Source organism: Eptesicus fuscus, chromosome 8 (genome assembly GCF_027574615.1).
Source record: "Eptesicus fuscus isolate TK198812 chromosome 8, DD_ASM_mEF_20220401, whole genome shotgun sequence".
Classification (NCBI taxonomy): domain Eukaryota; kingdom Metazoa; phylum Chordata; class Mammalia; order Chiroptera; family Vespertilionidae; genus Eptesicus; species Eptesicus fuscus.
In genome coordinates this window covers 5,161,450-5,176,047 of record NC_072480.1, presented here as the reverse complement: position 1 = coordinate 5,176,047, position 14,598 = coordinate 5,161,450, and the positions used below count along the sequence as shown (strand labels likewise).

General features: G+C 40.3%; 1 protein-coding gene across 2 annotated transcripts in view; it reads left to right on the top strand.

Annotated features, from left to right (window-relative positions):
• The window catches only part of NBEA (neurobeachin), an 896,160-nt gene that overhangs the window by 309,900 nt on the left and 571,662 nt on the right, over positions 1–14,598 (top strand). The window lies entirely within an intron of this gene.

Sequence of the window (14,598 nt, the reverse complement as noted above, 5' to 3'; positions counted from 1 at the left end):
TATAGTTTACTAATATTTTGTTGAGGCTTTTAGCATCTATGTTCATCAGGGATTTTGGCCTATAATTATCTTTCTTCATAGTGTGTTTTTCTGGTTTTGAAACTAGGGTAATGCTGGCCTCATAAAAAGAATTTGGAAGTCTTCCCTCCTCTAGAATATTTTACAATAGTTTGGGAAGGATTGCTGTTTATTCTTCTTAATGTTTGGTAAAATTCTCCTGTGAAACCATCTGGTATGGAACTTTTATTTGATGGAAGTTTTTGATACCTGTTTCAATTTCAATAGTTGTTATTGGTATATTTAGGTTTCCTAATTGATCCTTATTGAGTTTTAGAATAGTGTGTGTTTCTAGGAATTTGGTCATTTCACCCAGGTTGTCCAATTTGCTGGCATATAGTTTTCATAATATTTTCTTACAGTCCTTTGTATTTCTGTGAGGTCAGTTGTTACTTTGCCTTTTTCGTTTCTGATTTTATTTATTTTAATCCTTTCTCTTTGTTTCTTGGTGAGTCTTGGTAACAGTTTGTCAATCTTGTTTATCTTCTCAAAGAACCAACTCTTGGTTTTCTTGATCTTTTGTATTTTTTTTTAACTCTATGTCATTTATTTCTGTTCTGGTCTTTATTACTTTCTTCCTCTGCTTTTCTTGTGTGTGTGTTGTTATTGTTGTTGTTGTTCTAGTTCTTTTAGGTGTATCATTAGAATTATTTATTTGAAGTTTTTCTTGCTTCTTGACATAGGCTTGTAATTCTATGAACTTCCCTCTCAGAACTCTTTTGATGTATCCCATAGATTTGGGTTATTGTGTGTTCCTTTTCATTTGTTTCCACTATATATATAAAGATATCAATATACATATATATCTATATCTTTATATATATATGTGTGTGTGTATATATATATATATTCCTTGATATCTTTATTTCTTTTGTAATTCTTTCCTTATTCAATAATATGCTATTTAGCCTCTATGTGTTTTAGTGTTTTTGAGGATTTTGTTGTAGTTTATTTCTAGTTTCATGCCATTATGGTTTGAGAAAGATGCTTGGTATGATATCAATCATCCTGAATTTGTTAAGACCTATATTTTGTTCTAACATGCATTCTATCTTTGAGAATGCTCCATGTGCACTTAAGAAGAATATATATTCTGCTCCTTTGGGATTAAATGATCTGTAAATATCAACTAAATCCATCTGATCAACTTTGTCATTTAAGGTCAGTGTTTCCTTGTTTATTGGCAGATCTATCCAGTGATGATAGTGGGATGTTATAGTTCCCTACTGTGACTGTATTGCTGCCAATCTCTCCCTTAAAGTCCACCAAGAGGTTTTTGTTTGTTTGTTTGTTTGTTTATTTTTAATATTTATGCTCCTATATTGGTTGCATATATGTTGCAGAGGTCATGTCCTCTTGTTGGATCAATCTCTTTAGTATTACGTAGTGACCTTTATTGTCTCTTGTTATGGCCTATGTTTTGAGGTCTATGTTGTCAGATATTAGTATTGCTATCCCAGCTTATTTTTTGTTTCCATATGCATGGAATATTGCTTTCCATCCTTTCACTATCAGTCTGTGTGAATCTTTTGTGCTGAGGTGGGTTTCTTGGGTCATGTTTTCTTATCCATTTTGTCACACTATATCTTTTAACTAGAGGCCCAATGCACGAAATTTGTGCAAGAGTAGGCCTTCCATCCCTGGGCTGTCAGCACCAGCTTCCCTCTGGCATCCGGGACCCGGGCTTCCCTCTGGCTGCCGGCAAGCACCTGGTACCCGGGCTTCCCTCGCAACCCCGGCTTCGTCCAGAAGGTAGTTTAGAAGGACATCCAGTCTAATTAGCATATTATGCTTTTATTATTATAGATTGGAGTATTTACTGTATTTACTTTATTATTATTAGGTACTTATTTATTTCCATTTTTATTCTTTATGCTTGTGTTTCTCTCTGTTTTTATTTCTTCTTTTTTTAAAGCTGGATCTTTACCATTTCTTGCAATGCTGGTGTGGAAATAATCTACTCCTTTAGCCTTTTTTTTTTGTCCAGGAAACTTTTTCGCCTTCACTTTTAAATGATTGTCTTGCTAGATAGAGTAGTCTTAGTTTCAAGTCCTCGCTTTTCATTACTTTGAATACTTCAAGTCATTCCTTTCTGGCCTGAAGTGTTTCTGTTGAAAAATCTGCTGACATCCTTATGGAAACCCTCTTGTAGAAAAACTAACGTTTTCTTTCTTTCTGCCTTTAAAATTCTCTCTTCATCTTTATCCTTTGCCATTTTAGTTATGATGTGTCTTGCTGTGAGTCTATTTGGGTTCATGTTGATTGGGACTCTCTGAACTTCCTGAACTTGCATGAATTTTTCCTTAACCAGGTTAGGAAAGTTTTCTGCCATTATTTCTTCAAACAGGTTTTTTATCCCTTGCCAACTTTCTTCTCCTTCTGCTACACATTGATATGGATATTTCTACATTTCATGTTGTCCCAATGTTCCATTAAATTATCCTTGTGTTTTTTAAATAAATTCTTATTTCTTTTGTTGCTCTGATTGAGTGTATGTTTTCTACCTTGTCTCCAAATGGCTGATTCAATCCACTGCTTCATCCAGCCTCCTACCAGTGTATTCTTGATCTCAGATATGGTATGTTTCATTTTCAACTGGTTTTTGTTCACCGTTTCTGTGTACATTTTCACGCTAGTATAGTTTCCACTAAGTTCTGTGTAGTTCCCATTGAACTTTGTGTCTGATAAATTCCTTGCCTTCATTTCATTTCAATAAATCTATGGAGATTCCTCATTTGGGGGTTGTTTCTTTGTCTCCCCATTTTAAGTGTTTCTTTGTTATTGTTTCTATGTATTAGAATTGCTATTACTCCCAATCTTAATGCAGTGGCTTTATGTAGTAGGTGTCCTGTGGGACCTAGTGGAGCAGTCTGCTTGATCTCCTGACCTGAATGTTCTAGGGATGTCCCTTGTATTGGGTGTTTGAGCTCTCCTGTTGTAATTGGGTCTTAACTGTTTTTGTCTCAAAGAGATTGCTAAGATAAACTCATATGAACTGTTTAAATCCAAGTGACAGATTTGTGTGGCAAAATTGAATATATGGCAAAAAAGAAATAAGCGGCTTTAAAAAACAACAACTTCATTTTCAGTGTTCTCTAGTATGCAAAATTTGAAAGGAAATTTGTCCTAGGTCAGTCACCTGTGTCCAAAATTAAATAAACTGAAGTAATTTTAATCCTTAAGAATTAAATTTAAAGTTTTCCAACATTCTGGTTGAAGCATTACAATTTTTTAAAAATATATTTTATTGATTTTTTACAGAGAGAAAGAGAGAGGGATAGAGTTAGAAACATCGATGAGAGAGAAACATCGATCAGCTGCCTCCTGCACAGCCCCCATTGGGGATGTGCCCGCAACCAAGGCACATGCCCTTGACCAGATTCGAACCTGGGACCCCTCAGTCCGCAGTCTGACGCTCTATCCACTGAGCAAAACCGGTTTCGGTGCATTACAATTTTTAAAGAATTTAAGTTATCCTATATGATAAAGAGGAATTATGCAAATTGACCCTCATGCCCTCGCACAAGGTGGCTGCCCCCATGTGGTCAAAGATGGCCACCACAAGATGGCCGGCAGGGGAGGGTAGTTGTGGGTGATCAGGCCAGCAGGTGAGGGTACTTGGGGGGGACAGGCCTGCAGGGGAGGGCAGTTGGGGGGCACCAGGCTTGCAGGGGAGGGCAGTTGGGGGGACCAGGCCTGCAGGGGAGGGCATTTAGAGGCGATCAGGCAGCAGGGGAGGGCAGTTATGGGCGACCAGGCTAACATGGGAGGGCAGTTGGGGGTGACCGGGTCTGCATGGTAGGGCAGTTAGGGGCGACCAGGTGGCAGGAGAGGGCAGTAGGGGCAACCGGGCCGGCAGGGGCAAGCAGTTGGGGGTTACTGGGCCAGCAAGGGAGGGCTGTTGGGGGCAATTGAGCCGGCAGGGGAGGAGTTAGGCATCGATCAGGCTGGCAGGGGAGTAGTTAGGGGTGATCATGCTGGCAACCAGATAAGCGGTTGGGAGCCAGCAGTCCTGGATTGTGAGAGGGATGTCCGACTACCGGTTTAGGCCCTAAACCGGTAGTCGGACATCCCCCGAGTGGTCCCAGATTGGAGAGGGTGCAGGCTGGACTGAGGGACACCCTCCCCAGTGCATGAATTTCGTGCACCAGGCCTCTAGTTTAATTATATTACTGATTCAAGATTGCATAGTGGAGAACCCCATTTCTTAAGCTGATGGGAGAAACATAATAACGTTCACGTCTTCATAACAATCTATATATATAAAACCCTAAGCGACCATTGCAATCTAACGGATGACCGAACAGGCTGTGTGCGGTGACTAGGACAGCAGGGGTGTTAGTGAGGGGTGACCATACGACTAAGCAGCAGGCTGAATGGGGCAACCAGGCTGGCAAGGGGGTCAGTGAGGGGCAACCAAACGACAGAGCAGCAGGCTGCGTGGGGTGACCAGGCCAACAGGGGGGTCACTGAGGGGCAACCAAACAACCGGGCAGCAGGCTGCATGTGTGGGGCGACCAGGCCGGCAGGGGGGGGGCAGTTAAAGGTGACCAGGCTGGCAGTGGGGGGGGGGGCACTTGGGAGCGACCAGGCTGGCAGGGGGCAGTAAGGGGTGACTAGGCCAGCGGGGGCGGGGCAGTTGGTAGTGACCAGACTGGCGGGGGGGCTGTTAGGGGCAATCAGGCTGGCAGGCAGGTGAACAGTTAGGAGCCAGTGGTCCTGGATTGTGAGAGTTATGTCCGACTGCCGGCAGTCGGACATCCACCAAGGGGTCCCGGATTAGAGAGGGTACATGCTGGGCTAAGGGGGACCCTCCCCCCGTGCAGGAATTTCATGCACTGGACCTCTAGTATAATATATAAGGAAGTCAATTAACTTGTATAAATTTTAGTTGTTCTCCAGATGTTTAGCCTCTATGTATATTGTTATTCTTTTTCAAAGCCTGAATAGGGAATAAGCAGCACAATTACTTTGAAGATCTGAGTTTGAAAAGAAATGGCAACTATTTACATACCATATTTAAGGGAGATTTTAGCTTGGCTAGGACAACTATATATTATTTGCAGTTCTACAACTTGGTGGTTGACATCAATTCATTTCACATATATTTGTTAAGTGCCTGTTAAGTGCCTGGAACTGAGCTTCCAATGGTGGAAATAAAAAGTGACATGGGCTTTTATGGTGTATCACAGCTGGAGCTGCATTCACATTTATTCTTGGTCAGTGTCGTTTGTTAGTTTGATTGTACTCATGTCCTTTATAATAACCATTTAAGCTTTTGTATTTTTACCTTTTTCTGTATATCTATTCCATTAACATTGTAATGCAGGTAGTATGCAATTTAAAACACATCATAAGAAAGCTCTCAACCACTAAATGTGAAATACTAAATTCATATGCCAGAACAAGTTTAATCTGTTTTGGTCATTTCACCATTAGCTATACTAATTTTGTTTCATAGTATTAAATCATCATTTCTTGTTTACTTCCTTTTCTGACAAATGCACATAAATTTTTATTTTTGTTTATATTGTACTTAAGTGAAATAATACAACAAACCCATTAATAGAGTTACTAGACTTTAATGCATGTTTGTTTTCCTTATTTTTATGATACTAATTTTTACCAGTTATCATTGGGACACAGTAAATGCAGTTTTGGTTTGAAGTATCACTTTTACGTAGCTTAGAAAAAGGCTAACCATTTACATTTGATTATTTACATAGTCTAATTTGGTAGTGGTCTTACAGGTCATATAAATTTGCCTTCTCCTCCTCCTCCTCCTCCTCCTCTTCCTCCTCTCCTCCCTCCTCCTCCTCTTCCTCTTCCTCTTTCTCCTCCTCCTCCTCCTTCTTCCTCTCGTCCTCCTCCATCTTCCTCTCCTCCTCCTCTTCCTTCTTCTTCTCCTTCATTTTTTCTTCTTCCTCTTCTCCCTTCTTCCTTCTTCTTCCTCCTTCATCCTCCTTCCTTCCTCTTTCTCCCTCCTTCCTTCTTCCTCCCTCCTTCCCCCTCCTTCTTCCTTCCTTCCCCCTCCTCCTCCTCCCCCTCCTTCTCCTCCTTCTTCTTCTTTATTCTTTCTTCTTCTTCATTTTCCTTCTTAACAGTTTTCCCTATAAGATGGTTATCTAAGCTTTTTGGATAGAGCTTTCAAGGTAACATGCAGCTCTTACACTTTTGCAAAGCATGCTTGTTATAAAGTTATCTTCTCTGCTGGACTGCAAGTTGCTTTTTATAAAACTACTAGTAGGCTATCGCGCAATATTGTGCGCAGTAGGCCGCTCGCCGCTTCCCTGGGAGCCAGCGAGAACCACAGCATCCCACCGGGAGCCGCGAGGGACCTGCTCTGCTTCTGTGGAAGGAAGGCCTGCCATCTCGAGATCTCTCCGGACCTGTGCTCAGCCGCGGAGGCTTGGGCCAGCCCCCCGTCCCCCAGAGGCCCTCTGTGCCCAGAGTGTCGCCGTGGCAACGAAGCAAGCATCCGGCCCCAACCACTCCATGTCCGCTGCCCAGAGGCCCTCCGTCGCCACGGCGATGAAGCAAGCATTCCGCCAGGCTGCTCACGCTGCCTGCTTCCAGCGGCAGCCCCCCCTGGACTGGAGGACTCCAGCGAGGCTGATGGGACTGGGCGCCGCCATCTTGTGGCTATGGGCACCGCCATCTTTGTGATGAAGTGATGGTTAATTTGCATATTACCCTTTTATTTGCTAGGATTACCTCTTTATCCTAACTAGGCTGATCTCTATCAGACCTTTTATTGTTTGGCTCTTTTCCTTTGGAAGAACTCCATTTTGTTACTGAGATTTTGAAATTAGGAGCCTCAATCCTGGCAGTGTTTTAGTGGTTATTTTTCCAGTGCAGGATAGTGAGATTTTTACTTCTTTTTAATCTGTTTATGCAGGTAAAGATTGTAATCGCTTTCTCTTAAGCTACCATGTCACCCTTTTATCTCATATTGAGATTGTATAAAATTTGTTTTATGCTCCCCCATTATGTGTTAATAGTCTCTTGCTCAGATAGTAACATGTCAGAAATGTTTATGTATTCCAATTGTAATTATATTCTATGAATTTTTAGTTATAACATTTGAAACTCTTGTTTTTATCATTGAGGTGTATAATTATTCTGTTCATCCTTGTGCATATTTTATTTATTTATTTATTTATTTATTTTAATATTTTTATTGAGGTATTATATGTGTACATATCTTACTATTACCCCCCCCACCCCACACCCACACATGCCCTCCCCCCCCAGAGTTTTGCGTCCATTGTTTATGCTTATATGCATGCATACAAGTCCTTCGTTTGATTTCATAACTCCCCCACCTTTCCCAAACTTTCCCCCTGTACTTTGAAAGTCTGTTTGATGCTTTACTGTCTCTGTATCTATCTTTTTGTTCACCACTTTATAATGGTCTTTACTATCCCTAAATGAGTGAGATCATGTGGTATTTTTCTTTCATTGACTGGCTTATTTCACTTAGCATAATGTTCTCCAATTCCATCCAGGTTGCTGCAAATGATGAGAATTCCTTCTTTTTTATGGCAGCATAGTATTCCATTGTGTAGATGTACCACAGTTTTCCGATCCACTCATCTGCTGACGGGCACCTAGGCTGTTTCCAAATCTTAGCTATTGTAAATTGTGCTGCTATGAACATAGGGGTGCATATATCCTTTCTGATTGGTTTTTCTAGTTTCTTCGGATATATTCCCAGGAGTGGGATTACTGGGTCAAATGGGAGTTCCATTTTCAGTTTTTTGAGGAAACTCCATACTGTTCTCCACAGTGGCTGCACCAGTCTGCATTCCCACCAGCAGTGCACGAGGGTTCCTTTTTCTCCGCATCCTCGCCAACACTTGTTGTTTGTTGATTTGTTGATGCTAGCCATTCTGACAGGTGTGAGATGGTACCTCATTGTTGTTTTGATTTGCATCTCTCGGATAATAAGTGACTTTGAACATGTTTTCATGTGTCTCTTGGCCTTCCTTCTGTCTTCTTTTGAAAATATTCTGTTTAGGTCTGTTGCCCATTTCTTTATTGGATCATTTATCTTCCTCTTATTGAGTTGCATAAGCTGCCTGTAGATGTTGGAGATTAAACCTTTATCAGTGATAGCATTTGCAAATATGTTTTCCCATGCAGTGGGCTTTCTTGTTGTTTTGTTGATGGTTTCTTTTGCTGTAAAAAAGCTTTTTATTTTGATGTAGTCCCATTTGTTAATTTTCTCTTTAGCTTCCATTGCCCTAGGGGCAGTGTCAGTGAAGAAGTTCTTGTGGCATATGTCTGAGATTTTGTTGCCTGTGGATTCCTCTAGTATTTTTATGGTTTCCCGTCTTATGTTTAAGTCCTGTATCCATTTTGAGTTTATTTTTGTGTATGGTGTAAGTTGGTGATCTAGTTTCATTTTTTTGCATGTATCTGTCCAGTTTTCCCAACACCATTTATTGAAGAGACTGTCTTGACTCCATTGTATGTTCATGCCTCCTTTGTCAAATATTAATTGAGCATAGTGGTTTGGGTCGATATCTGGGTTCTCTATTCTGTTCCATTGATCAATATGTCTGTTCTTGTGCCAGTACCAGGCTGTTTTGAGAACAGTGGCTTTGTAATACAGCTTGAAATCGGGTATTGAGATCCCACCTACTTTATTCTTCTTTCTTAGAATTGCTGAGGCTAGTCGGGGTCTTTTTTTATTCCAGATGAATTTTTGGAGAGTTCTTTCTAGGTCTGTGAAATATGCTGTTGGTATTTTGATGGGGAGTGCATTGAATCTGTAGATTGCTTTGGGTAGTATGGACATTTTAATGATGTTGATTCTACCAATCCAGGAACATGGTATGTTCTTCCATCTGTTTACGTCTTCCTCTATCTCTTTTTTCAGTGTCCTGTAGTTTTCTGCGTATAGGTCTTTTACCTCCTTAGTTAAGTTTATTCCTAGGTATCTTAATTTTTTTGGTGCGATGGTAAATGGGATTGCTTTTTTAGTCTCTCTTTCTGTAAGTTCATTATTGGTGTATAGAAAAGCCATAGATTTCTTGGCGTTAATTTTGTATCCCGCTACATTGCCGAATTCATTTATTAAGTCTATTAGTTTTTTGATGGAATCTTTTGGGTTTTTTATGTACAATATCATGTCATCTGCAAATAAGGACAGCTTCACTTCTTCTTTTCCAATTTGGATGCCTCTTATTTCTTCTTCTTGCCTAATTGCGATAGCTAATACTTCCAGTACTATGTCAAATAGAAGTGGTGAGAGTGGGCATCCCTGTCTTGTTCCTGTTCTTAGGGGGAATGGTTTTAGTTTTTGCCCATTGAGTATGATGTTTGCTGTGGGTTTATCATAAATAGCTTTTATTATGTTGAGGTATGAGCCTTCTATTCCCACCTTGTTAAGAGTTTTTATCAAGAAAGGGTGTTGGATTTTGTCAAATGCTTTTTCTGCATCTATTGATATGACTATGTGATTTTTATCTCTCAATTTGTTTATGTGATGTATCACGTTTATTGATTTGCGGATATTGTACCATCCTTGCATTCCTGGAATAAATCCTACTTGGTCATGGTGTATGATCTTTCTGATGTACTGCTGGAGCCGATTTGCTAGAATTTTGTTGAGGATTTTGGCATCAATGTTCATGAGGGATATTGGCCTGTAATTCTCTTTCATTGAGTTGTCTTTATCTGGTTTTGGTATTAGGGTGATGCTGGCTTCATAGAAGGAGCTTGGAAGTGTTCCTTCCTCTTGAATTTTTTGGAATAGTCTGAGGAGGATAGGTTTTAGTTCTTCCTTGAAAGTTTGATAAAACTCTCCTGTGAAGCCATCTGGCCCCGGGCTTTTGTTTGCCGGAAGCTTTTTGATGACTGCTTCAATTTCTTCCATAGTTACTGGCATGTTGAGCTGTTTAGAATCTTCCTGATTGAGTTTTGGAAGGTTGTATTTTTCTAGGAATATGTCGATTTCCTCTAGGTTGTCCAGTTTGTTGGAATAGAGTTGTTCGTAGTATTTTGTAACAATCCTTTGTATTTCGTCGGGGTCTGTTGTTATTTCACCTCTTTCATTTCTGATTTTGTTTATTTGGGTCCTCTCTCTTTGCTTCTTGGTGAGCCTGGCTAGAGGTCCATCAATCTTGTTTATCCTTTCAAAGAACCAGCTCTTGGTTTTGTTGATCTTTTGTATTGTTTCTTTGGTCTCTATGTCGTTTATCTCCGCTCTGATCTTTATTATTTCTTTCCTTCTGCTTACACTGGGCTTATCTTGTTGCTCTCTCTCTAACTCTTTGAGTTGTTGGGTTAGGTAATTTATTACCATTGTTTCTTGTTTTTTGAAGTAGGCTTGTAGAGCTATGAACTTCCCTCTCAGGACTGCTTTCATTGTGTCCCATAGATTTTGGATTGTTGTGTTTTCATTGTCGTTTGTTGCCATGATGTTTTTTATTTCTTCCTTGATGTCTTTGGTAACCCAGTCATGGTTTAATAACATGCTGTTTAGTCTCCAAGTGTTTGATTTCTTTGGGTTGTTTTTATTGTAGTTGATTTCCAGTTTTATGCCACTGTGATCTGAGAAGATACTTGATATGATTTCTATCTTCTTGAATTTGGAGAGACTTTGCCTATGTCCTAACATATGGTCTATCTTTGAAAATGACCCATGTGCACTTGAGAAGAATGTATATTCTGTGGCTTTGGGGTGAAATGTTCTGAAGATGTCGATTAATTCCATCTGTTCTAGTGAGTCATTTAGGATTGATGTTTCTTTGCTGATTTTTTGTTTAGAGGATTTGTCCAATGGTGATAGTGGGGTATTGAAGTCTCCTACTATGATTGTATTACTGTCAATCTCTCCTTTGATATCTTCCAGGAGTTTTTTAATGTATCTTGGTGCTCCTGTATTGGGTGCATATATGTTTACCAGAGTTATTTCTTCTTGTTGGATTTCTCCCTTTAGTATTATGAAGTGGCCTTCATTATCTCTTGTTATGTCCTTCACTTTGAGATCTAATTTGTCAGATATAAGTATTGCAACCCCAGCTTTTTTTTCATTTCCATTTGCCTGGAAAACCTTTTTCCATCCCTTTACTCTCAGTCTGTATGCATCCTTTTTTTTGAGGTGGGTTTCCTGTAGACAGCAGATATCTGGGTTTTGTTTTCTTATCCAGTTTGTTACCCTGTGTCTTTTGATTGGGGCATTCAATCCATTTACATTTAAAGTTATTATTGATAGGTACTTATTTGACGCCATTTTTATTCTATACCCCTGTGTACCTTCTTTGCTTCCTATTTCTTTCTTTTTTTTACAGCAGACCCTTTAGCATTTCTTTCAGTGCTGGTTTGGTGGTGATAAACTCCCTTAGTCCTTTTTTGTCTCTGAAGCTCCTGATTTCACCTTCAATTTTGATTGATAGCCTTGCTGGGTACAGTATTCTTGGATTTAGACCCTTCCTTTGCATGACTTGGTATATTTCATTCCATTCCCTTCTGGCCTGATGAGTTTCTGTTGAGAAATCAGTTGCTAGTCTGATGGGGGTTCCTTTGTATGTAACTGTCTGTCTCTCTCTGGCCGCTTGTAAGATTCTTACTTTGTCGTTGGTGTTTGCCAACTTAACTATAATGTGCCTTGGCGTCGGTCTTTTGGGGTTCATTTTGCTTGGAACTCTGTGAGCTTCTTGGATTTGTGTGGGTTTTTTCTTCCCTATATCAGGGAAGTTTTCTGTTATTATTTCTTCAAACAGGTTTTCTATTCCTTGCTCAGTTTCCTTTCCTTCTGGCACCCCTATTATCCTGATGTTGTTTTGTTTTGTATTGTCCCGAAGTTCCCTTACGCTCTCCTCAATCTTTCTAATTTTTGTTTCTAGAAGCTGTTGTAATTGGGTATTTTTTTCCATCTTGTCTTCTAGCTCACTTATGCGGTCCTCTGCTTCATCTAGTCTACTCTTGATGCTTTCTATTGAGTTCTTTACAGCAGCGATGTCACTTTTCATTTCTTCTTGGTTCTTCTTCATTTCTTCTTGGTTCTTACTCATATTGTCGAATTTGTCTTCCATCCTTTTCAGCCACTTTATGACCATTTCTCTGAATTCTTTCTCTGATAGGTTGTTTGCCTCTAAATCGTTTACTTCCTTTTCTGGTGATGCCTGTTTCTCTTTCCTGTGGGGGCTGTTTCTTTGTCTCCCCATGGTCTCTCTTCTCCGGATGTCTGGTTATATAGATTTCTCTCTCTGGCGTTGATTTAAAGGTACAAAATACAACACAACCAGGCACAACAGACAAGGCACTGAACAGAATTGTATTCACGATATTAATAACCTCCAATAAAGGTAACCACCAGAGAAAGACAAATTAGGGAATAGGAGTGGAAGAGGGAGAGTAAAAAGAAAGAACAACAACGAAGAAAAAAACAACAACAAAGAGTGTGAATCTGAACTTGGGAAAAGAGCAGAAAGAAAGAAAAGAAATAACAGAAAAGAAAAAGAAAAGAAAAAAAAAAGTAAGAGAGACAAGAATGATACTAAGAGAGAAAAGGGGAACAAACTATATATATGGGGAGTAAACTCCACTAGAACAACCACTATTCCCAGCAAATTCCAGCAACACGAGCCTGGAGATTAATACAAACTGCAACAGCAGCTAATATCAAGTGAGGCAAGGGAAAACAAAAGTAAAAAACAAACAAAAACAAAGCAAACAAAAGAACCAACCAAACCAACAAAAAGAATAATCTAAACAATCTCATAAAAAAGCATAAAAATTCAATCTAATCAACATTCAAGCAAACAACAACAAAAGGCCCGAGAGAAAAATAATTTTTTAAAGGTAGCGTAGAGAGAGGTTTGTATGGATTTGGAGCAGGGGGTTGGGAATTAGATATATAAGTAGGGTGAAGTTTTAGCAGGGAGTAAACTGAAAAAGTAGGGAAAATCTAAAGCCAGAAAGGGTTAAGATAAACTGGGACCAAAAGGGGAAAGGTTAGGAGAGTGATGGCATAATGTTAGCTTTGAGATAGGGTAAAGCGATTGTAAGGGAAAGATGCAAATCGAATGTAGGACACTAATCCAAAAATAAAAGAAAGAGAAAATCAAATGACATTAAAAAAAAAAAAAAAAGTAAAATAATAGTAATAATAGTGCTGATTGAAAATAAAAATGTAATAATTAAAAAGGTGAAAATCAAGTGAGGAAAAAGAAAAAAATATTAGTTTCTTAAGTAAAAGATGCAAAAAATGAAAATAAAAAAATATGAGAAAAATTTAAAAAATTGAAAAAAGAATTGAAAATTAAAAAATAGGAAGACTAAAATGTGCAGTAGCGGCTGTCATTCACTTCCTCTATTATTCTGTTTGTTACGCCTTTTTCCCAGTCTGGGCGGTATTTCAGTTCAGCTTCATTCCAGGGCTCCTCAGTGTTGGAAGCCAGTCCTGCTTTTTAAGCCAGCCCTATCTTAATTTCTCGTATTTATTTTTGATTACACCAGAGACAATTAGCGTTTCAGCCCCTGGGTGGCAGTGTTTCTGAATTGACTTCAGGGCCTCTCTAGCTCTTTTTTCTTTTTTTTTTTTCCCCTTCTATGGCACTCACTACCGGTTTGTGGAGATGTGCGCCTCAGAGCTGCCTCTCTGATGGTCACAAGCAGCTCTGGCCCCAGGTTCCGAAAAAACACCTTCCCCCTGCAGTCTTTCAGGGTTTCCACCTGGGTTTACCTCTGTATTGGGCTTAGCAATCAGAGTCGGAAAGAGCCCAGGTGTGCGGACCGTGGGTCTGTGCCCCAGACTAAGGAGCCTGCACTCCTTTGAAAATTCTTAGTCTGACCCTCCTCGTCAGATTAAAATGAGTTGCTTTCAAGAGGTCACTTCTGTTAGCAGCTCAGAAGACCCCCCTCCTCATTCACGGATCACGGCAGTTCCAACTGCCGCCGATTTTTCTAGGCACAGACCTCCCGGCTCCTGCCGGTCCTGCGGCTGCCGCGCTTCCCTCACCCAGCGCCTCCCTCACCCACCGCGGGGATCAGAAACCGCAGCTTATTTCAGACAAAATCTGACCTTTCCGTGGTGCAGTGAAGAGTTTCTTTGAATCCAAATGTTTGCGCTGATAGGGGACCGGTGGTCTGGTGCTCCCAGCAGTTCAGTGTTTGCAGTTGTCGCAGAAAGTCAGGTTTCCACTAAAATCCTCCTTTCCTTGCAAGATGGCGAGGCGCCGGCGAGCCCGCAGCTCCAGGAGGGGACCCAGCCCCTGTGGGTGCTGCGTGGTCAGAGGAACACTGCCCAGCACTCCCCCGCCTTCTCCTGGAGTTTAGCTGTCCCTTGGCTTGCCCACATACACTCCCTCTGCGAGCCTCTGCTGCTCCGACTCTCCGCCCCAGGAACAGACTCCAAACCCGACTCTATTCCGTCGCCATTTTCCAGGACCCTTGTGCATATTTTAATATATATACTGCATATTTTAATATACATGCTGAATATAGCTGCATTTTTATATCATGGAAGAAATAGGTAATGGTGAAAAGCACAAAGAATAAAGTTTTGTGGCATATTCAGCAAAATTTTAA